The 24,881-nt window shown below is 35.8% G+C and overlaps 1 protein-coding gene and 1 pseudogene across 5 annotated transcripts in view; both read left to right on the top strand.

Annotated features, from left to right (window-relative positions):
- Ncoa2 (nuclear receptor coactivator 2) overlaps positions 1–24,881 on the top strand; it is a 375,936-nt gene that overhangs the window by 78,603 nt on the left and 272,452 nt on the right. Inside the window, exon 1 of one of the 5 annotated variants that reach the window (XM_023722408.1) lies at positions 17,619–17,641. The exons of the other annotated variants lie outside the window; for them this stretch is intronic. The gene's annotated coding sequence lies outside the window, so the exon portion shown is untranslated. Of the gene's footprint in view, positions 1–17,618; positions 17,642–24,881 lie in introns of those variants that run through there. 5 annotated transcript variants of the gene reach the window in all.
- On the top strand, positions 6,771–7,166 carry LOC101589698 (annotated as a pseudogene).

The following is a 24,881-nucleotide window of genomic DNA, read 5'->3' as shown; positions in this document are numbered from 1 at the left end:
CATTTTCCTGGTAATGAAGTCTCATTTTCTTAAAAAAAAAAAAAAGTACTCTGCATTAATTAATTCATGTGTGGGCCATTTAATCTGTTGGTGGTGGTTTAAGCAGTAAAGGACTTACTGGAGATGTTCAGAAGGAGGAGCAAAATCCTGGGTGGAGGTGGCAGGGGGAGTTGAAAAAGAGTCAGAGGCTGACATGGGCAGAGAAGTGGCCACTGAGTTAGGTAGCCGGGGGAGGGAGGCTGCAGCACTTCCTATGCCCTGCCCATGAGCTGTCTCTCCAAGCTTGGTACCTGCCTTCAGACTTCAATCCCAATCCTGGACTTTAGTCATTTACAGACCATCTTCATCTCTGCCAGTCACTTCCATGACCTACATTCCCAGTATAACTTTGCTCTGGCTTGATGTAACCCTACCCACATTCAGTAGGAGACGCCAAGGTGGAGGACATGTAGATTCCTAATACCCCAATTTGGAATTTTGAATTTTATAGTACACTATAGTGCTCTTTAACAGAGTACTGTACTGTATAGGGAATAAAAAGGCTTTGTTTTCTGGTTAAAGGCAACCCTTTGTATATGAATTACAGTGTTCCAGGTTACAAGATATCAATCCAAAATGAGTTTTTGAAACATACATTTCCTGTAGAATTTATATTGAATGTCTTCTCTTCCACTTTTTTCTTAATCTTTATAGTGGAAACTTATACCCTAAGACTCAAGTACTTAATGGATGAGAAGGTAGCGATCTTTTGCCCTTAGAATACTGAGCCAGTTACTCATTTCAAGATGATATGACTGGGCGTGGTGGCGTGCACCTGTAATCTCAGCTCTTGGGAGGCTGAACAGAGGCAGATCACTACGAGTCCAATCTACGTAGTGAGACCCTGTAGACCCCTACTAAAATACAAAAAAAAAAAAAAAGATATAAATCAGTCAGTTACTTAAGTTTATGAATTATCTTTGGCATGCTGATAGCTGTAGAAAGGTTCATCCATTATGTTAATGTTTTAAGTACAATTCTAGTAAGAATGTTATATATGACAGAAAACGGTTTAACCACCTGGTAATGAAGACCTAACTCCCCTCCACTGCCACCTCCACCCAGGATTTTACTCCTCCTTTTGCCTGAGATAAAAGTGAACATCTCCAGCAAGTCCTCTACGTCTTGAAGGGCTTTACTGCTTAAACCACCACCAACAGATTAAATGGGCCCACATATGAATTAATGTTGAGTCCTTTTTTTTTTTTTTTTTTTTTTAGAAAATGAGACTTCATTACCAGAAAAAGACCTAACAATTCTGTTCTTTTATAAAAACAAAGTTTAAAGGAATATTGAAATAAACTTCCACTCTACTAGTAACTTTGTCCCATGCAAGTTAATGTTTAGTAACCCTTGGAATTATAGCTATAGGTAATTATTAATGCATTTTCTGTGACCTCTGAAATAATTCAAATTTATTGACCATGGGAGAATACAAAATATTTCTCTCTCCTCCTTAGTGCTTGTGATGAAATAGAATAAAGATAAAAGCTGTTACTTCTCAAATATTATCTCATGTAATTATCTAATGATATTGTTTATATTTTGTATGTGTTCAACAGTATGTTTGCTATCTATGTAAATTTTGCTGCTTGTCTAAAAATACTCCAACTGAAATTTTGTAAGTATGAAATTTTCTGTGTGTGTGTGTGTTTCTACAAAGATAGACATGTGGGCTGGTGAGATGGCTCAGTGGTCTAAAGCACCTACTTAGAACAAGCTAAGCTAAACAAAGCACAGGGACCTCGGTTCAATCCCCCAGCACCACATGCCAGCCAGCCCCGCCCCCTGGTGGGCTGAGCTGACCACACACACACACACACACACACACACACTAAATAAATAGTTTTTTAAAAAAAGATAGACATGTATTTAATTTATTGGCTAGGCAGAAAAATTTGAAAACCCAAATAGAATTAAATAGTAATATATTAATATTATAATGTATGTTCTGGCACACCTGCAGTATCTAGTATATTCTAAAATGTCTAAGGTTGGCAGTAATTCAACATGTGAAAAATCTATGGTAAGCAAGTTAGCTTATTAGGATAATCAAATTAAAAAAGTGTTTTTAGATGTTGAATCAGTCAAAGAAGCTATTTGGATTTCCTTCAAAGTAATGATAATACAGTACTAAACTAAAAATGTCAACATAAAAGTAATTTTATTACTGTAAACAGGAAGAACTCATGCAATATTTTTATATTTCAGACTTGAGGAAAATAGTTTATTGGATTATTTTGAATTTTATGAAAATTGCAAAAATTGATTTAAAAGCTAATTAAGGAAAGCTTTGATTTTTCCTGCAGCCCCTAAAGGACTGTTTTAGAGTTTTTGTTGTTTTGCATTCTCTTAATTTTCAAATGTTGAAAGTGACTTCATGAGTGTGGCTAATTAAAAAATCAAGATATTTTGAATTTTCAATGCCATTTTTTGGTCAAAACATAAATCATTTGAAAATGATTGGTAGGTTTAGATGATTTCATGTGAAATTTTCTGTTGAATTTTATAATATTTATAACAGTATTTTAAAAATACTGTAAATTATAAGAGTATTTCACAAACTTTTTTTAACCTTGTCAGGGAAAAGAATCACAGGGGCTTTAAAAAAAAAATACCAGTTATATTCAGAAGTTAATGTCATAGCAAAAGAGTTAAAGTTTTTGAATCAGCAGCATTAGCACAAAATACATGTTGATGAGAAACATGGTATTGAATATCTGTTATTAAATAGAATGCATTTGAATATGTATTAGAAAATTTGACCTAAGGTCTATTTTGTCCCTTCTATATCGGCCCGTATTGTGGAAAATCATGTAGCTTATCCTTTGTATGGTATATATGACAAGTTAGGGTTCTCTTACTTAAAAGGATATAAAATAAGCATGAAGTCAGAAAATAATATTTTAAGTACTAAGTAGAAGCATTTGTGACTGATTGATGTTTTCTTTGTTAAAACAAAGTTCATTAGTAATTAACAAAGCAGTAAAGCCCCCACATCATTGCAAGCCAGTTTTACTGACTTTTTAGTTATGGATAATTAAATTTGTGGTTTTGCATGTGTATTGAAGAATGAGCACAGAAATTGTTTGAGGCACCAGGCTTAATTGACTGTGTCTTTACAGTGTTGACTATTTCCATAGAACTTAAAAATGCCTGTTTTTCCTTCTACAAAAAACTTGCATAGTGCTTACCATAGGCCAGGCATTGTTTTGAGTTGGCAATGGGGCCGACTCACTACGGCTGGAAGATCCAAAACTATGAGCCCAAACTTTTCTGCCCTCCTCCTTCTCCTTTTTTTCTTCCTTGTCCTTGTCTTCTTCCTTTTCCTCTTCCTCCTTCTCTTCTTATATTGGACATTGATTGAATCATCCATTGCCTTTTTACTAAACTACCCCCCCCAGTGTTCTCGTTCTCTGTCTCTGTCTCTGTCCTGTCTCTGTCTGTCGTACCAGGAATTGAACTCAGGACCTCAGACTTGCCGGGCAAGAGAGCTCTGTGCCACTGAACTAAGTCTCTGGCCCTTCTTTTTTTATTTTTTGTGTTGAGATATAGGGTCTTGCTAAACTGGTGTGTTGCTCAGGTTGGCCTGGAATTTGCAGTTCTGCCTCAGCCTCCCGCAGTGCTGGGATTATAGGTTTACATCACCACACTGATCTCTTTCTTCTTTATAAATTATGTCAGGTACTTTGTTACAGTAACGGAAAACTAACTAACACAGGGAAGAAAGGACAAGAGGCAGTGTTGTTGTTACCTGATAGGAAATATGAGCCCCAGATCTGACATTCAAGTGCCTGCTGTGTTGAAAGCTCTACTTTTCTCAAAACTGACTGCTTTTGCTAGCATGCTCCAGGACAAACAATAGCAGGGATTTGATTAATGATTCTCCTAAGCAGTGTTAGAGGAGGCAGCATGTGGATGTTTACACATACATGCATACATATATGCATGTACATATGTATTGCTCATATAGTTACCAATGTTTGGGCCAGGTATTCAAAACTTATCAGTGAATTTATATTAGCACTACTTTGTTTTGTGCGTGGCTGTGGGCCCATGATATTTTTATACCTATAAAATTGTCTCTATTAGGGGCCAGGGAGATGGCTCAGTAGAATAAGCGCTTCCCTGGCAAGTGCAAGGGCCTGAATTCAGTTCCTGGTTCTGCCAAACAAATAAAAAATAAAAAATAAATAAAATTGTCTCTTATTGTAATAAGGGGTACGTCTCTCATTTTCAGCTGCTTTGGAAGATGTCTTTTTTTTTTTTTTTCACTTTGAAGTACTTCTGTCTTCTTATTGAGTAACTCTGATTTACCTCAAAACTAACCCTTCAGTTTTGTACCTGTGTTCCTAGAGCACCATTAGTCACAATAACCAAAACATAGAAGCAGCCCAGATGTTCATCAGTGGATACATGAATAAGTAAATGTGATATATCTATCTATCTATCTATCTATCTATCTATCTATAGATAGATAGATATATCTCACATATATATACATATATATTATAGCTTTAAATATGAAGGAAATTCTGATATTTTATGACATAAAGCTAAGTCACAAAATGACAAATACCATATGAGTCTACTCATAAGAAGTACCTAGAGTAGTTGAATTCATAGAGACAGAAAGAAAAAGCTACCATGGGTAGGGAGCAGAGGGTGGGAGGGAATGGGAAGTTTAATACAGAGTTTCAGTTTTGTGAGATGAAAACAGTTCTGGAGATGGGTTGCATAACTATGTGAATGTACTTAATGCCAGCGTAGTGTGTATTTTACTAAAAGTTTAAAAAAAAATTTCAGATTCCTTACAAAATCTGTTTAGCTCAATAATAGTCAAAAGTTATGGGTAGCACCAGCCCTGTGGATAACCATTCTGCTCTCCTTTTTTTTTTTTTTTTTTTTTTCTTTGCGGAACCAGGGATTTAACTCAGGTCCATTTGCTTGCCAGGCAAGTGCTTTTTCCACTGAGCTATGTCCCAGGCCCCAAAGGCAGAAGGATTTTTTTTGTTTTGTTTTGTTCCGAATGACTTCAGGGCAGGTTTGGCTGACTTGAGTTGTGGGGATCGAACCACAGCAACCTGAGCCTGACTGCTTTGTGGAAGCAGCCTCTTAAAGAACTGAGCTAAGGGGCAGGCTCCCTCTGCTCTACCTTTTAGATAGCATATTATATTATGCTACCTATGTGAGTATGTTTATGGTAATTCAGAAAAAGTTCATTATGGAAGTTGAGGAAAGAACAAGCGAGAATAGAAGGAGTGTAAGATTTATTTTTTATTTTTTAAGAGTATAGCAAAAACTTTATTTTATAAAGCCTGCACTAAAGATAAGCAGTGTTATTAGTTTCTTTTAGGAGTGTAAGATTTAGAGACAGGAATGGATTGAAATGTGTCCAGAGTGACTGAAGAAGTGGTCATCATTTATGTAATTAAAAACAAGTGATCTGACCAGAGTACAATGAATTGTAAGTGCTGAGCTTTTCACTTTCAGTCTTCCTTTTTATAATCCAAGTTTAGTGATTTTGCTTGAGTTTATGTTTCACATTTATCAGTTAGAGAATTTGATGGCCTCTGTCAAGAATATAGATACGTTCCTACTGGTGTCTATTATAACCAATACAATATTTCAAGGAAGACATTGTGTTATGAAGTATTAGTATCTATGTAAACTATACAGTTAGATATATGGACTGATATAACTAAAATGCAAGATAGAGTCTAATAAGCAGTATAAAGAAAATTTGGTGTAACAAAGTGGATTCACTTCTCAGAATTGATAATCAGGGAATGTAGAACCTTTACAGAAGGGAGTAGAGATCATGGGGACCTATGCAGATCTGGGCTGAACACATGACACAAGTAGGTAGAGGAAGGCCAGGACATTTTCTGTTAGGGAAAGCAAAGAGATAATGTGATCAGAGAATCAAGATGCATCCTGGGGCTGGGAAAATAGCTCAGTGGCATAGGCACCTGCCTGGCAAACATGTGGTCCTGAGTTCAATCCCCAGTACCAGGAAAAAAAAAGCAAGATGCATCCTGGTTTTGCAGCTTGTGTATCCCTTATCTGAAATGAGCAAAACCAGAAGTGCTAGGGGTTTTGGAATATTTGCACATGTGTAATGAGATAGATTGGGGATGGGCCCAAGACTAACCATGAAAATTGTTGATTTTTTATAGGGCTCTGACATATACTGTGAAGGTAATTTTTTCTAATACCTTAAACCTGTGTGTGGAAACAAGGTCTTATTTATTTATTTATTTGGTACAAGGCCTCCCTGTTCAACTTGGACTCAATGATCCTCCTGTCTCAGCCTCTCCAGTGCTGGGCTTATAGGCATGCACCACCACCCCCAGTTTCAGTGGCTAGCTCAGCATGCCCCGTGGCTGGCATGGCATGTGGTGCTGGGGATCAAACCTGGGTGCTTGGCGCTTGCCAGGCAGACGCTTAGACTACTAAGCTATCTCCCCAGCCCCGGAAACAAGGTCTTAGGGTATGATGTTTTAGTGTCCTGTTAGTGCTGAAAAAGTTCGGGGTTTTGGAAGATTTTAATTTTCAGATTAAAGATGCTCAATGAAACATGGGGCATCTGGGTTATGTTGAAGAGTTTGAACTTCATTATGCAAGCAGTGGGAAATGGTTGGAAGTTTTAAAGTGTGGGTATGATAGTACATTAAAATGCTAGCAGAGGAGGAAGGAGCTGGACCCCGCGCTGCAGAGGAATGGCGGATGGTTCTGCAGAGTGAAGACTTAAATCTGAGATCATGGCAAAACATCTGAAGTTCATTGCCAGGACTGTGATGGCACAAGATGGGAACGTGGAAGGTGCATACAGGACACTAAACAGAATTCTCACGATGGATGGGCTCATTGAGGACATTAAGCGACGAAGATATTATGAAAAGCCTTGCCGCCGCCGCCAGCGGAAAAGCTATGAAACCTGCCGGCGGATCTACAACATGGAAATGGCTCGAAAGATCAATTTCTTGATGAGAAAAAATCGTCCAGATCCATGGCAGGGCTGCTGAAGCCTGTGGTTAGCAGGTTCACATCCAGTTTGTGTCTCCACGTCTTCCTTGAAACTCATTTTGTTACCTTTCTCTATAATAAACTCAGTTACATTTATGCAAAAAAAAAAAAATGCTAGCAGAGGTCAAGTTGGTATATGTGCTTGAAGTATGAGGGCTGGCTTGGTCTGATTTGTGATTAATTATGGAGCATGATTTGCTTCTTTGGTGCCCATCTAAAGTAGGAAATGAGATAAATAATGATACAAATTAGGCTTGAAAAGTTAGATATGTTAAGAATTGATTCATTTCACAATATAAAATCTTTGAAGGAGTTATGAGCAATAATTTGTCATGATAAAAGCTGTTTTACAGATGAGCTAGGCAGCAGAGTGTAGTGAATTGTGTAGACTAGTTAGCTGAGAGCTTCTTGAAGAGTGGAAGAGGAACTGGAAGAGAGGAGTAAAAGCAGCAGCCTGTAGAAGTGGCAAAAGGAAAAAGGGAAACATGGGGGGAAATGAATGATTAACAAGCTTTCTGTGCTAAGTATTTATTGTACGGCACACTGGCCAGTGTCACCTGCTCATAGAAAATATTGTTCAGGTTAGGGGCATGTTGTCATAGAATGGCCTGGGCAGAGAATCTTGGCTAGAGCAAGCTGATGAGAATTCTGGATGGTATTTAGGACTGGCAAATCAACAAGTGCAGTAATGGCTACCACCAGTGTGTTTTGGTGTGGCTTTATTGGCTGTGTCCACAGATGTGCCTAGGCCTGTGGTTTTCCATGCCTTGCCACACTGGTGAACTGCAGCCAGTGAAATATTTTAAGTTTGTGTAAACTTTTTGCTGGGGATAGATTTTTGTGTCGTTCAGCAGTACGTGAAAGAGACTGCAAAGGAGGAAGTTAGGTATTCACAGTGACTTTGGAGTGAGGGAGTGTGTGCTATTTCCAAGAAAGAGGCATCACTGTCAGGGCAGCACTCAGATTGCTTAGGACTGGCAGTCAGAAAGCCTTTCTGCTTCAGTAGTGGTACAGAGCTGAGGGCTGTGGGACTGATGCAGCCATGGGGTGCCTTGATACCACAGCACCCCGAGATGTACATGTGAATGTTTGATTATTCTGGATGTGGCTCGGTTTACACTTGAGTTAATTCATTCAAATCCACCACTTTTAAGTGTGCTTTTTAAGCAACTGAAAGAAGACTAGTGCTATAGTGATAAAGGCTATAACCAGTTTGGGGATGGATAAAGATAAGGTGAAAAGAAAATGAACTGGCCACTTGCTGGGAAGTCATAGGCACGATACTTAAAACCTCAGTTATCTCAATTTCTTTGTAAAATAAAGGTAATAATATTTACCTCTCAGCTCTCCTTTGATGACTTGAGTTAATGATTAAAGTATAAGCACTGTACTCTGTGAATAAAAATAATTAATTCTTCACTTCACTGTGTGAGGACTGGAGTGCTTTTACTCCTCTTTGTATTAAGCAACGTTGTCCTACCTTTTGTAAAGCATGCGTTTCTCTGAACTCTGGACTCCTGGAGTTTGGCCTTTAAAGATTGAGTATACTTAGAGTCATCAGTGCAAGAAAGTAATGCTGGTTACTTGTGAGTTATTTAAACAGGGAATTAATGCAAGCATCAGAATTTGTGATTAAGATCTGTTTAAATTGCAATATATCTTGCACACATTCACATACATTATAAAACATTTAAAAAAAAGTTTTACCTTCCCCCAAAACAAGTACTACAAAATTGGTGACTAAAGTAGAGGGAATTTTGGCAGACTGTCATGAAGGATTCATTTTTCTATTTAGAGTTAACGATAAGTTGGGAAATAGTGTAGCCAGCATTCTTGAAAGATTCAGAAATCTAATCATACTGTAACATATTATGGTGTAATATATTAAACATAAATGGTTTTCCTTTAATTATTAAGCATAGTTTTAAACCTGGTTTAAAATACAGCCATTTTAATTTACAGTGGGCTAAATTTGGCATAGTTATTCTCTGCTCAAACACAAGTGTGGTTTGTTTTTTTTCAAAGACTGGGAAAAAAATGACTTGCCTTTTAAAAAAGTTCCTAGAGATTTAAAAATTTAGAGAGTATTTGTCCTATTTTAGCTACAAACAATTATGTTGGCTTTCCCCCCAGTTCCAGTTACTATTTACTATATACACTTGTGTTTTTAGTAAAATAGTTGATTTGCAAGTCTTAAAATGGTTTCTATCATCACATAGTGACTGCTTTTCATAAATATTGTTTTTGAAATCCTAGTAAAAGAGTCCATGTAACATGAATATAAAGTCCTGTTGCCCTTAAGGGAACTTCACATTTTAACTTTTTCAGTTATAATGAAAACTATTCATGTTATAATTAAGCTATGGTTTATTGTTTAAAACTATAGTTTCTATCTATGTAAAAACTGCACTTCATACTGCCTTTGGTGGGACTGTAACATCTTAATGCATTTATTTTATTCACAATATCGTTGATTACTGCTCGACTAGGTATGAGATTTTGCTTTAGGAAATTTAAATATGAGCATTTAGACATAAAGCTTAAATGAAAATTAACGCTCAGGGTAAAATGAACTTGCCAGAAGTCTGGCTTTTATTTTGATTTCTCTGGGAATATGCTGTGTAATGCTCAAGAAAATAAAGATCTAAACTAACTTCAAAATGTTATACTTTTAAAAGTTTGGCACAAATTAATATATAAAGTTAATTTTAGATATTTTCATTTGAACAGTGAATACCTCAGTTACTTGTAGTTGTGAATTCTCAGTCAACCAAAGAAAAGTATAAAAACACTTGTATAATTTGTGAGTTGTAGTAGTTTTTAAATTAATATTAAAGTTTTAATAGCTTTTATACATAAGGAGTAGAATTTTGAATTAAGTTCAGTGACCCAGAAAAGCTGGAGAAAACAAAAATTCAGAGACTAAAATATACTTTTGTGATTACTTATATGCTGTACTCCACTGTGCTAAGATTATTTTAAACTTTTAAAGTTTATATTCTAGTAAAATTTGATACTCATTTTTGTTTTTCTAGTAAGCTTTCTGCTACTGCTTTTATGTGCAGAAATGATTAATAGATAATTTTGTTTTTTATCACAGGAAAAAGTTAAGTACATAAATAATATACATAAAAAGTGCTTGCTGGAGTTTTAATGTGAATGTAGAATTCGCTTTTTAAAATTAAAATCTGTACAGTTTGAGCTTTCCAGGATGTAAGTAAACACCCCACCCATTCACTAGAACTATTTTCTATGCTGTGTGCTTAAATAAATGATGTATGTGGAAAACTTTAAATTAGCTACTTCAAAGTTTTTATATAGAAGTCAAAATTACTGTATTGATCTTAAAATATTTTCAATGAATAACTGCCCTTTCCAGATAACCTAAGATAACTTTTTGATGTTTTGGGGTTTTTTTTTAACCACTTAAACTGGGGATCTTTTCTAAATGTCTGACGCACATTCATACCTTTTAAGAGTATGTCATCTTAAGTATAATTTACCCTTCTTATGACTCAGTAAATATTATGCCCATGAATTTTTGTTGAGTTGTGTTCAGCATTTTACTTTTATTACATGACATCAGAAGTCCCCAAATTTTAATTTCTTGTATCTGATTTTCCTCCATGATTGTCAGCTGCCAGTTTTTACTATTGATATCTATATATCCTTTTACTGTGTTTCTTATGATAAGCATAAGAAACCAGGTAACAATAATAGCTGCCGTTTCTTTAGTGTTTCACATCATAATATAAACTCCATAGTAAGCCATTTTCTTTATGACGTAGAGAAAAGTAGCAGGTTTAGGTGTTCCCATTTGTTTGCTAAAGGTCATGAAGTCAGTAAGTGGTAAGATGGAATAGGACTCAGGTGAATTTTTCTACTGTATAAATAGCACCAAGGTCAGTAGTAGGACATTTCCAGTGTCCCCAAAGGTTCCCTCCTGTGCTTCCCATAGTGTTTCCACAAAGATGAGCACTAATGTGACTTTGATCCCTGTAGATAGATTCTTTCCCCTGTAGATTAGTTATACATGTTATTGAACCTTATAAAAATTGAATTATGTATTTGCACTCTTTTGTGTCAGGCTTTTTTTTTTTTTTTTTGTACTGGGAATTGAACTCAGGACCCTGCACTTGCCAGATAGGCACTTATTCTACTGAACTATAGTCTGGCCCTGTGTCAGGCTTTTTTATTGGCTGAGCTTTATTTACATCTGTGATATGTATTCATCTTGCAACATTATAGTTCCTTCTTTACACTGCTGTGTAGAATATGTTCTATTTTGTGAATGTACTAAAATTTATCCTGTTGATCATTTGAGTCATTTCCAGCTTTGGCCATTATGAATAAAGCTGCTCTGAACATTGCCATACATGTTTTTAGTGGATATAAGCTTTCTAAAATTTCCTTACCATGAGAGTAATGTATGCTAAGCTAAGAATAAGTATAGCCAGTCTTCTGTGCCTATGGATTCTACCAGCTATGGATTAAAAAATATTTGAAACAAAGTGAACCAGTAACTGTACTAAACATGTACTTTTGTCTCTGCCATTATTCCCTAAATAAAACAGTACACGTAGCATTTACATTGTATTGGGTATTATAAGTAATATAGAGATGATTTAAAGTATACAGAAGGGTGAGTGTAGGTTATATGCAAATACTATATGCCATTTTTAAATATTAATTTTAATGAGAAATATATACCACTGTGTTTAAGGAATCTGGATACCTGCAGATTTTGGTACTCACAAAGGTCTTAGAATCAGGCCCCCTCAAGACACCAAGATAGTGGTGCCATCAAACAGTTCTCCAGATGGTTTTACCAGTTTACCATCAGCAATGTGCTAGTGATTCTAATTGCTCCCCAGCTTCATTGCTTGCTGTTGCTAGCAGTTTACTTCCTTCCTTTTACATTTTAATCATTCTGCTTAATTATCTAGTTTGGTAACAGGAAAAAGGCAAATTATAAATTATATTTTAGTATGAAAAAATGTTAAATATGAAAATTATGTTTTTATTCATATATAGAGGTGGACATGTATGCCTTGGTCTTGAATAATGAACAAGATCTCCCCCTTAATCCTTAACCTTGGTTGCTAGTTTGATCACTGATGTTAATAAAGTTCTCCTTATAATATTTTGTCACAATAGATTATATTTATAAAATTTCTAAAAATCATTTGTTTAGTTTAGAATTTTTATTTAGGGAAATTAAAATAGTATTTTTAGTTTTTTTTTTTCTTTTTTAAAAAAAGAATACATTTTTTTTTTAAATATTAGAAATGATACAGAATTTCACTAAACAAGATGATAGGAATTCAGCAGTGGTTGTTATTGTATTTTGTTGTCTTCAAATTGGTTGTTCAGATTACCAGATAAAAGCATGCAAAATTGGTCAAAAAATTAGAAAGAAGGAAAAAAAAGCATTAATTCTTAAGCATTAATTCTTACTTCCGTAGACCAGTAGAAGGGCCAGCCAAATAGCTCAGCAGATTAAAGTGTCTGCTTAGGCAAATGCAGGGGCCAGGTGCATTGAGACTGGGTATGGTTGCCCAAGCCTGTAATCCCAGCACTTGGAAGGCTGTAAACAGGAGGATCACTAGGAGTCCAAGCTACTCAGTGAGACTCTGTACATCCTGTATACCCTGTCCTAAAATAAAAAAAAAGACTAGTACACTAAAACAAAAAAATCAATAAACCAGTAGAAATCAACGGTACAGTTATCCAAGCTATCCTGTGTATATACATATACATATACATATACATATACATATACATATACATATACATATACATTTTTCTCTTCCTTTTTTCTTTTTCTTTTTTTTTCTCTGCTTTGTAGTGGAGATCAAACCCAGGGTGCTGTATGCACAGCAAATGTTGCACCACCTGGTTACAACCTTAGCCTCAAAACATTCCAGTTCATTATTCAGGGAATCAATTTTATAAATAACACAGAATGAGTATGAGAGGACTAGATAAATTATATGCAGGAATGTCACAAATTTACAAATAAAACATACAAATTTGTTCTTGTAAAAGAACTTCGTAAAGACCTTTTTTTTTTGGTGGTACCGGGGATTGAACTTGGGTCCTTGCGCTTTCCAGGGAAGCGCTTATTCCACTGAGCCATCTCCCCAGCCCCGTAAAGACCTTTTTAACTGAAAAGTCGGGTAGATTTATGGTTGCTCCTTAATTGAAATACAGCAGTTACATATAATCTGTGGAGCTGTCACCTAAAATGTGATTCCTAAAGTGGTTTACATATTCTGCTAAAACTTGGTTGAGTAGTTCTTGGCTTTCGAAGTTCAGTACAAACTACACGTTTTGACTTCTGTGTATGTGCTGATTAGTCAGATGGTCTCATCTGAAACTAATGCATAACAGTGCTAAGTTGTACAACTTGCTGTACCAGTTTTACAGTGTTTTTGTTTTGCTCAAAGCAGATGAAAGGTTTATTTAAGTGTGGCCACACTGGTTACTGCATTCCTGGTGATCTTGGTAGGTTAATGACAATCTTTGTCATAGAAATCAGGAAATGTAGGTTGAGCCACTGGGATGCATGTAGCCACTTCATTAAAATGCTGCTTCCCAAGGGACTAGGGACTGTTGAAAGAACCTAGTAGGTAAAGCAGCTTTAAAGTCTATCTCTGTCTGTCTATCTATCTATCAATCTATCTGTCTTTAACTTTCTTCAGATCTCTCATTCTGTATTTTTAAGCTCCATTAACACATTGGTGTTTAGTTCTAGTAGCCACTGTTTGATTGCTTTCTCTAATAGGAGTGCACACTGCTTTGGAAATCCAGGTAAGATTTTTTCCATAGTAAACTAAGTTTTGTGTCTAAGTTGGATTAGTTGTGAATACAGTCATTATGGTTGTGTTGCTGCTTTATTTAACTGGGTGGCTTTTAACTGAATTCCCATTGTCAGTCAGTGTTGTGATTTATGCTACCACTTTTTTAATAAAACAGATGGGTTGATAAGTTGCTTAAATAAGTATCTGTAAATCAGTTAAAGGAGTTTGGGGACTTAGGAAGCTTTGAGGTAGCCTTTCAACAATATTTAAATGGATTATAATATGAATTTTACAACAGTGTAAGGACTTTTCATAAATGTGTAAAGCATACTTTATTTCAGATGTTTCCCTTTATAGCCATTAAAAATGCAAATGAGTACATTCAAAAGTTTGTTGCTCTTTTGAAGATTGTTCATGTTTGTCCATGTTGTAAAGAAAGATGACACAAGCAGAAATACTAATTTCCTTGAGATCACTCAAGAATATATATGTACTTACTCTTGTATTAGGAATAGAAGACTTTGAAGCTCAGTATGGAATGCTTCAGCAAAGACTGAGCAGAGTGCATTAGTTGGTGGGAAAGGGCTACCGGGATAGGAATGAATGAGTATACTGATTGTCCCTAAGATGAATATCCAGAGATACCCAGTATATAAGTTGCTAGAACCACAGAAAGGTAGCTAAGGCTTCTTCTGTTCTCTAAAGGCGATTTCTGCCTTTTGTAAATTACTGTTTGGAGACTACTGCCAGTAAACTTTACAATCCAGAACCCTGAAGGCTACATCTGATGCTGCCTGCCTTTCCAGTTCCATCTTTTTGCATTAGATGTTCCATGAGGGTTGGGAAAGAGCTTAGAACTACCGGCGTGCTTAGAAGTGAATCTGCATAATGATAAGTGCACTTTCCTAGCTTTGATGCTTAAAATGTTTGGCATTGAATGACAGGAGGCTGTGATCAATAATCTTCATGAGTAGTATAAGAAATTAAAAATTTGCTATCAGTTTTCCTTGTTACCTGTTTCATAAAAGGCAAGTCTTCCAAATTAAGTTCTTGGTGTAATTCTAGGAATCACAGCTCGTGCTGTTCCTCCTCCTCTCTGCGGGTTTTGTTGTGTGTGTAAAGCAGAGTTCAGGTTTTCATGGCTTTACTTGTATTTTAGTTAATATTCCTATTCTTAGTAAACAGCAATGAAATGTATGTAACCATTCACATATATGTGACACGTGTTAATAGGGACAAGAGCTTGTGTGCCTTTTAAGTCTGTGTAAACAGACTTACACTTTGTATTATAAATGCTGGGTTATTTTGAAAGTAGTATTGCACTGAACTATATCATAGTATAAAAAGAATGGAGAAATATATCACTAAGAATGGTGGGGTTTCGGTGGAAGTCTGTTAAATCTTAACCTATGTTAGGCTTGTCTTGCCAGTTACGGGGAGGTGAGTAGTAAGTAGCACAGGCTGGTTTCTGGTGGCTCCATCTGAGTGTCTCTGCTATTAGAATGGTAGGTGTGTCCCAGGGAGAGCAGTCACCTGCTGAGAATGTTGGTGGTAATGGCCTGCATTTATGAGGTGTGGAAGCTTTGGCCAGAAAGACCAGAATGCCAGGCCACAAGTTTCATTTTAGCCTCTATAAAGAATAGACAAAAAGTCTTGAGTAAGAAGTAAAAATGAAAACCTAGATGCCGTTTCTACTTACCAAATTAGTAAAATGATTGAATAAGAGACTGCCCTGTTAATCAGGTGGTATTGCTTCCCTGAACATCGTTTTGGCTTCATGTATCAAAAGCCTTACAGTTGACCCTGTAACTGCTGAGGAAATGATAGATCCATATGAAGATTTTGGCACGAGGATTCCCGTTATACAGCTTCTGTCAATCGTGATACCGTGGAAACAGTATGTGAAACAAGAAGAAATGATAGGTAAATGATGACAGTCTGTGATAGCAGCAACAGTACTGCGGTTGTAAGAGAAAATAGCTGAGTAGTAAATTGCCATATAGAACTATATTAGTTCAAGTTTAAAGATAATGGATAGAAAAGCATGTGAAAGAAAGGAAGCAAATGCATACATTACTTCATAGGAAAGCGCAGCACCTTCATAGGAAGAAGCTACTTCATAGGAAAGGGCAGTGAACATCCCCCTCTTTTTTTAACTTCTCTCTTTTCTAATTTTTCACAAGGAATATTTTATAATCTTAGAATGTTTTAAAAGGAACAGAGTAAAAAATAATTTCACTAGAGGGAAAACAGTAAAAAAAAAAAAAAAAGTCTCATTTCAGAACAGAAAACTTAACATCTCTGGAACAAGTTCCAGGAGTGACACCATCTTGTGGGAATGAGTAAGAACAATATTATTTTTTTTTAAATACTGATCTTTATACGTGCATCCTGTATGGGCAAGGATACTGTTAATACAACTTTTTAAACCTGGCATCTAGTACTTAATGAATTCATAGAAAGTGAGTGAATATATGAGCAAATGTTCCAGTAGATCTTGGACACCATTTGACAAGATTAACCTCCCTGTATCCTTTTGGCATTAAATAGCATAAATGGATAAGATAAGAAAAAGAGAAACATTTGTGGTAACATAATCACCAACTCACTTGGGGTATTTTGTCTTAAGAATGTGTGTCTTTGGCATAATCTTGTCAGCCTTGAAAAGTATATCATTTAAGACAGATTTGGAGGGCTGGTGAGATGGCTCAGTGGTCTAAAGCACCTATTTAGAACAAGCTAAGCTAAGCAAAAAACACAGGGACAGCGGTTCAATCCCCCAGCACCACATGCCAGCCAGCCCCGCCCCCTGGTGGGCTGAGCTGGCCACACACACAATAAATTAAATAAATAAATAAATAAATAAATAAATATTAAAAAAAAAAGACAGATTTGGAGAGGGAGAGAAGAGCCTGTAGCAGAGGTAGTTAGGTTAGAACTTGGGCCCAGTCACGGGTGTGGGAGGGACTCTGGTTCGGAAATGCAGCCCACACTGTTGGGAAGCCTGCCCACCCTCCACCAAAGAGCAGGAGTGCTTAGGGAGTGCTATTGATGCCTGTATAGCACTGAATGTTGTGTGCTTGCATACATACTAATCTGTAAATATTGGACACTTTCTTGGGGGGTGTCTATTTATAATTTTGCTATTTTACTGATTTCTAGAGAACCCCAAAACCAAGCTCATAGACATAACAAATGATAGAAAGGATAGTGTAGTAAACAGTGTTGAGTGAGGCAATGTTATAACCTTGTAATCAACAGTATGATTTGTCTATTGTAGAAATGGTGGTCCCCTGACAGTAATTATCAAAGAACTTAGAGTATCAAATGATCATAAAATTTTTGTTATGATTATTAATGCATATTAATTGCAAAAATTATGAGTTTCACTCTGACCTTCTATAAAAAAAGCTTACCGTATATTCTAGCCCTGTTACACCCTGACCACATTCTCTGATTTTTAAAAAATTTTTTTAAAAATTATTTTCTCTTACAACCACAGCAAAACCCACTGACTAATAAAAGCTTTTCTAATTAACATTTTTTCACCAACCACTTTCCATAACCATTTCTAACTAACCACTGCATTACATTTTCCTACATTATTCTTCAATTTCCTTTTGTTTGTTTCCTGTTTAGATAAACACTCTGAGGGTGGGGATTGTGTTTGCACGCTGATGCATGTGTCAAGTTTCGAGTACCAGCTGGATAGTCTGTGGACTGAGTAAATACTGACTGCCTGTTGAAAACACTTGATGCAGCCTCCCCAGGTGTTTAGCATAGTCTGAGTAGTTTATGTATTAGTTAAATCTGACTCAGTAATTGGCACTCCTGGGGTTTCAGTTAATGATGGAATACCTATTTACCTCTTCCAGTGTCAGGTTACATACCTGATAGGATCAAAGTCTTATGACATAGCCTAACTTATGTGTGACAGCAGATGCTATCTAGATTTTGTAGAACCCAGAAGTACAAGTATAAAAATAGTATTGTTTTTTGGTTTTTTCTTTTGGTGCTGGGGATGGAACTCAGGACCTTGTACATGTTCTACCACTTACCCCTTAAAGCAAATTTTATGAAATATTTATAAAGGTCTTGTACATTTCACTTTTCTGGCAATATTAGAAGTTGCTTAATTAGAAGTTAACTTAAACAATGATTATAGTAATTACTGCCATTTTCACTCATCTACTTTTTCCTGGGTGCTTTAAGATATTTTGTTATTTATTCTCTTAAAAACACAACAAGATATTTGTTATTCCCAGATCATACAATAATTAACATCTTGCTTACATAGAAATCTAGTTTTCTGTCCTTGGAATGAATACTGCTTTCTTTTTTTTTAAAAAAAAAAAAACTTTTTAAAATTGTATTTATTTATTGTATCTAGGACAGGGTGTACAATTTGTACAGGGTTTCACTGCATAGATCGAACTCGTAGTGATTCTCCTGTTCACAGCCTTCCAAGTGCTGGGATTACAGGCGTGTGCCACCATGCCTAGCCTACAATTCAGTAGTTGTATCTGTCTCCCTTTCTTCCCCTCCCCTCCCCTCCCGTCTCTTTTTCCCCGGTATGGACGATTGAACTCAGGACTTTGCGCTTGCCAGGCAAGCTCTTATTTTACTGAGCCATCTCCCCGGCCTGAATACTGCTTTCTTAGTGAAAAGAAAGTCTTTCAACATTTGTCAGTGTCACATGTGTTATGTAATCTGCTGTCTGTCTTAAACATTAGTAAGTCTTTATAACAGCAATGAAATCATAATAATCTTGACTAAGATTTAGGGGCACATGAAGCATATTTAGGTAAGAACCATGCCAAGAGTATTGAGTGGTGGATTATCAGTATACCTAATAACTATACCTAGATTCAATGGCAAACATGATAATTTTACTAGTACTCTATCTAGATGAGATGGTGATGAAATAGCTTGCAGAATAAAGTAGGTAGCTTTATTCATTTGGCCATTTGAAAGGAAAAGCTATATGTATAACTCAGGGAAGCATTATCTAGGAGTTAAATTTATAAAATATATTCCAGCTGACAAGGGAAGCATTTCTGGAGAGTATTGTGCTTCAATGCTCATAGCAGAGAGTTTGTTTTTGCTTCCTATTTGGTGAAGAGTGCTTTGCAAGACGATGACTTCTATGAGGAAGAAAATGTGCTGTGCAGCTAGCTCATCAGGCACTACAGATTTCCCTCTTTATTTTATTATAAATTGACAATTTGTGTTATATGTATTTAGTACATGTTATGATTTGTGAACACAAGGTGGAATAATTAAATCACACTAATTAACAAATCTCTTCTTGTGGGAATATTTAAAATTTACAGCTATTTTGAAATATACAATGAATATTAACTATATTGCTACATGAGCTCAAAAAATACACAAAGCATAGTGTCCTTTGAACATGTCTCTCTATTCCTCCTCCACCTCCTAGACTCTGACTCTATGAGTGTAACTACTTTAGATTACATATATGAGTGCAAACATGCTGAATTTGTCTTTTGGGTCTGGCTTATTTCACTTAGCATAGTGCTCTCCAGTTCCATGGAAGTTGTCACAAATAACAGAATTCTTTTCCTTTTTAAGATTGCGTAACACACACACACACACTTTCTGTATTTTATAGTCACTTGTTGATGGGTGCTTAGGTTGTTTTCAAAGTTGGTTTTGTGCAGTAAACATGGAAGTGCACAGTTCTGGCACACTGATTCATATCTTCTGAGTAAATACCCAGAAATGGGACTGGCGTGTCTTACAAGATGCAGAAAAAAAAAAAAAAAAAGAAAAACTAGAGTTCTGCTTCTGAGAGTTCTGTGGGTTGGGTTGTACAGTGTTTGGGATTTGTGTGGGAAGTGTCTGGCTTCCTGGATTTGATCAAGCTTGTTTCATAGGGGACATTCCCAGGGCTTGGTAAAGATGTTCTACCTTGGAAACAGCTTGTTAAACATGTTCAAGTCTTTGTAAACCACATTCAGCCTCCAAATCTAATGTTTTCTTGTCAATGTATAGTAGTTTAACTTTGAGAGGAAACTAGCCTCTTCCTGTTCACAAACACAGACTTTTACCAAGAACAAGCTGTACTCTAGTTGTAGCCTTTAGTTTATTTCGGAAGGTGCTGCTGAGTTCTCCATGTTGTATATCTTGTATCGTGTGGATGACTTTTCCTAGAAAGCATGTGGCATCATTAATTGAAGAGACCCACAGTCAGAGCAGTGCTGTAGCATTTTGAAAATCTGCTCAGCTCAGTCTGAACCTTACTAATTTAATTTCTCTTACTATCTCAGCTCCTATTTGGAAAGCTTTCAAGGCTGCCAGCTGTGTGACTGGGGTTGAAAGCATTAGACTTTAGATGAAGTTTGTGGCAGGAATGTGGGTTTGCCCTATTAGTGTTGCAAAATCACTTCTTATGTAGTGAATCACACTTTGCTCTGCCTCCCATAGTTTGGTTTTAGATTATTTTTTGTGTGTGGTTTTGGTTAGTGAATATGTATGTGCTCAGGGCTTTCTTTTCCTTTATTCCTTTCCCTTCTTTCAAACAGCAAAGAAGGGAATAATCTCAAGTGTGTTTGTACTTGATAGTTTTCAAGTTCTGTAGGCAATTTCCCCTTTTATCTATATGCAGGCATTTTATTTATTTATTTATTCATTCATTCATTTATTTAGCAGAGCCGGAGAGTGAACTCAGGCCCTTGCGCTTGCCAGGGTAGTGCTTATTCCACTGAGCCATCTCCCCGGCCCGGCATATGATAGTTTAAAAACTTTTTGAAATCATTAGTTTTATCTTACTTTCCCAACAAATATTTTATTCTTTTGGGATTAAATGTAGCCATAATAATAATCAGTCGAGTTGTGAACGTTGAAGAATTTACCCATAATGGCATCATACTCACATAATTATTTTTAGTGTATTTTCTTTGGCTGAAGAGTTTTTTGTTTTGTTCCTTAAGTGCTTTTACTATGAACAAAATTAAAAGATTGGAATTTTACTTTGTTTTGCTACCCTTTGGTTTTTTTCTTATTTTTATCTTTTTTTAGTACTGGAGTGAAAACTCAGGACCATTTTGTTTTTTATATTTTGAGGTAAAGGCTTGCTAATTGTCCAGGCTGAGCTGAAATTTGTAATCCTCCTGCCTCAGCCTCCCAGAGCGCTGGGATTACAGGAGTGCACCATCATGCCCAGATGCCTTTCTTTTCTTTAGAGCTACTGAATGCCCAAGAGAGGCATTCTGAAGAAAAGAGAAAAAAATTGGAAGATTGAAAAGCTTTTTTTTTTTTTTTTGAAAGATAGCTGATTAGACCTGTATAATTAGCATTAAGTATCTTCCCTGATTCCTAAGGAAATATAAATACAAAAAGTGATTTTTGAGGCAATATGTTCTCTCCTTAACACTCCAGAACCTTTTAACCTTCTGATATTCTATCAAATATGTCAGACATTTAGGATTTTTCCAATAAGTGAAAAGAGGAGGGTATATAGAGGTGCCTGGTATCACTTTATGTCAGCATTTCTCATATCTGTCCTTCTATTACTTAGAATGAATGTCAAGTTGGAGAAAATGTCCTTTCCCTTCTAAGTACTAACAAGGCCCAACCCTGCTGAGCTTGCAAGATCAGACGAGATCAGGTGTGTTCAGGTGGTATAGTCGTAGATGAAAATGTCCTCTGGAAAACCTTGATGGCAGATTTTTGTTGGCTTTCAGAGGACATCACTAGGAAATGGTTAAATTGTCAAATGGCCTGTCATTCAAGATATAGCTGAGAAAGACAGCAGTTTTCACATATATGCTAATACAAATTTAGTGTTCTAAAAGAATGCTTACCTATTGATAAAAAGTTTCAGAATGTATAAATGTCAGTCTTTCCCCTTAGACTTTAAAAAAGATTTTATTTAACATTTAAGAAATGAATGCTTTTTGGTTGCGTATTTAAAGAGCATTTTAAAACCTTCAGTTCACGAAATTTTATATGAAGTGAACTGAAGGTGAATAAATTTTTTAGGGTTGAAGTTCTGGTTTTACAATCTACAGTGTCAATTTTTTCAGTCATTTCTCTTGTGAAGACTTTTTTTATTTCATGAAGTTTGGATATTTCCATCTTTTTAATGTGACTTTCCCAGAAAAATCCCGTTTATTATTATTTTCTTAAGTGTATTTATACTTGGCATTATTCTTTAACCTTAGAATTTAAAACTTATTCACAGAGAGGTCACTTGACATAGACAGAAATAAGATAGACATAGGTTGGTGGAGCATGGTATATTTTGAGAACTTGCTGTATTTGTGGTATTCTTACTTTATTTTGAAATATAACTTGTTTATGTATTTGTGGACGAGCAAGTTGCTTTTGAAATTCGCTTTGTATCGTAGAATTGTTTATAGCCTGGTTAACAGTATTATCTGGATGTAATCGGAATGGGGGGAAGAGAATGAATTGCGTAAACATTTAAGGACTAGGAAATAACTGAAATATCTAAAATCTAGCTAACATTGATTCTGTTTCTAAAAACATTGTTTTGATGTACCTTTAAAAACAACTGTATAATTTATCCTGCTGTAACCCTTTCATTTTTAAACATAAACCTGATTTGTACATTACATAAGCCTTAAATTTCATATATATGAGGGGAAGGGTGAGGTTTGAGACAAGAACCCGCAATCTCTTATTTTCTCAAAACAGCTCTTTTCAGCCTCCCAAGTTAACCACTATTGCCAGTGACAAGTCATACCTCTTTGCCTGAAGTGGTAAGTTGTATGCCACTTCTAAAATACCATTACTAAAAACAGCTCAAATTTCTAAGCTGCCTTACATTTTCAAAAGCATTTGAAAGTATTTTTGGACTCACCAAACGTTATTAGATGGAAGAAAAAAAAAAGTGTGTTTGGCCAATTTGTATCCATCCCATAGTTGGCTGCAGGAAGGGCTAGAAAAATTTTCGAATTCCTTTGTGACTTGCAGTCAATTCGTCTAATGTTATAAGATCATGAGCATGCAGTATATTCAGATTAGTTAATAAGCCTTTACCCTCCAGAGTTTGTTGTTTTATAAATAGGGCAAAAACCATACTTGCTGGTTGTTCCATGTTAGTTATGTTAACTGAGATCTACCAAGTAATTTGCTCCTAATTTTATTTTTTTCATAATTTTATTGATAAACAAATAGCACTGAGACAGTTTCAAATCAAATCGCTATAATTTTAAACATAAATCCCTATAATTTAAGACTGATCTAGATCTTCCTGCTCTGATCAATACTCCCTCCCACCTGTTTTTTGCTAATACATGTCCAAAGTTCATTCCTCCTGGGATTGAGCACTCTCAGATTTCTCAGGATTGATTCTGAGTTTGTGATCTAGGAGATTACTCTTGGAAACCTCTTGATATATCATTATTTATGTTGTAGAGAGGGTACTTTGGGATTGCGAGAAGATTTTACCATTATTTCTTTAGTCCAAATTTTTCTTGATTGTAAAAACATTGAGTTAACAACCTTTAAGGAAAAGTTGGAATAGTCATGTTAAATGTTCAAATTGTAAGGCAGTCAACCTTTTCATAGAATTAGAAAATGTATTACGTTGGAGAAGTAAGGTCGAGCTAGGGTATAGCTTAGTGGCACAGAGTCTGCCCGGCAAGCGGAAGGTCATGAGTTTGGTTCCCGGTACTAACAACAACAACAAAAACCAGAAATAAGATAAACTAATCATTTTTTTATTTAGTAAATGAATAACTTTTAAAAATGTACAAAAATATTTTCCAAGATAATTTTGTTCACTGGAACAGAAGAGCTTTAGAGTGACAGTATTTTTAAAACACATGAATTACATGGATCAACAGATTTGTTAAATGCTACATTAATGTAAAAATGTGTGTGTATTGTTAACCTACAAATATTCAAAAATTCAGCTTTGTTACAATTCTTTTTTCCCATCAAAGAGTATGTATCAATTTAAGGTTTTTTTTTTTTTTTTTTTTTTTGGAGGCTCGAAATGCCTTTAGGGCATTTCTGGTTTGCAGTGACTCTCTGGGTTGGAACCCCAGAAGCTTGAGCTTGAGGGCTTTGTTTAAGCAGGCACTTAAACAACTGAGCTACTGGGCAGGTCCCCTGTATCAATTTAAGAAACTTTGAAAGGTGATAAAATTTTAAACTGCTGGAATTTTCTTTTTTCAAAGATCCTGTTTTCTTTTCATTGCATGTCTCACTGTGCTATGCAGGCTGGTCTTGAAATTATATTGCCCAGGCTGGCGTTGAATTCATGGTGACCCTTTTGCCTCAGCCTCTCAGCTGCTGGAATTATAGCATGCACTACTGTGCCCAGCTGCTGAGATTTTCTCAATTCAGGAATTTTGGAATAAGTTTGAAACCTATGATATGATATAGTGTGTTCATTAAAATACCATTTGTTTTTATTTCTGTAGTGTTATATAATTTATTTTGCAGCTCTTAAAGATTTAAAAGTGGCTTTTTCTGTAAAATATTTTGTGAGTATCAATCTCGAAGTCAGAAGATCTGATTTCTAGGCTCTTACTGCCTGAGTGATGTTGATCAAATCAACAAAACTTGTGTTCAGTGTAAAATTTGAGAAATAGTTGTACCTTTAATTAGGCAAATAGAATGAATGCCTTTAGCCTTCTTTGTTTAGAATAATAACTTCATTTGAGGTAGTAGAATTTTTTAGAGCTAATCAGGAATGTGGAGATAATTGAGCTCTTCTGTTCTTTTGTCACTGAGGAAGGTGTGGCCTAACGATGCTAAGCTAAGGCCTTGAGTCTCAAAGATATCCCAGATATTGGCCAAGAAGGTCCAGAGACCAGGCCTTTTCACAGTCTTTTCACCATGCCAGCTCAGCTTCAAAACTGGTCTGCAAGAGAACATTAGCAGTCTGTTGTCAGATATTCTTGACTAATGGAGGATTAGTATTGTCAGTTTTAAGTTTGCAATTATGTTCTTCTTGAGAACTCTGTTTTGACTCTTACAGATTTTTTTGGATAAAACATTAATGAGTTG

The sequence above is a fragment of the Octodon degus genome, unplaced genomic scaffold, assembly GCF_000260255.1.
Source record: "Octodon degus isolate 3935 unplaced genomic scaffold, OctDeg1.0 scaffold00091, whole genome shotgun sequence".
Classification (NCBI taxonomy): domain Eukaryota; kingdom Metazoa; phylum Chordata; class Mammalia; order Rodentia; family Octodontidae; genus Octodon; species Octodon degus.
Note: the sequence above shows the minus strand (reverse complement) of the source record. Positions and strands in the feature narration are given on the sequence as shown.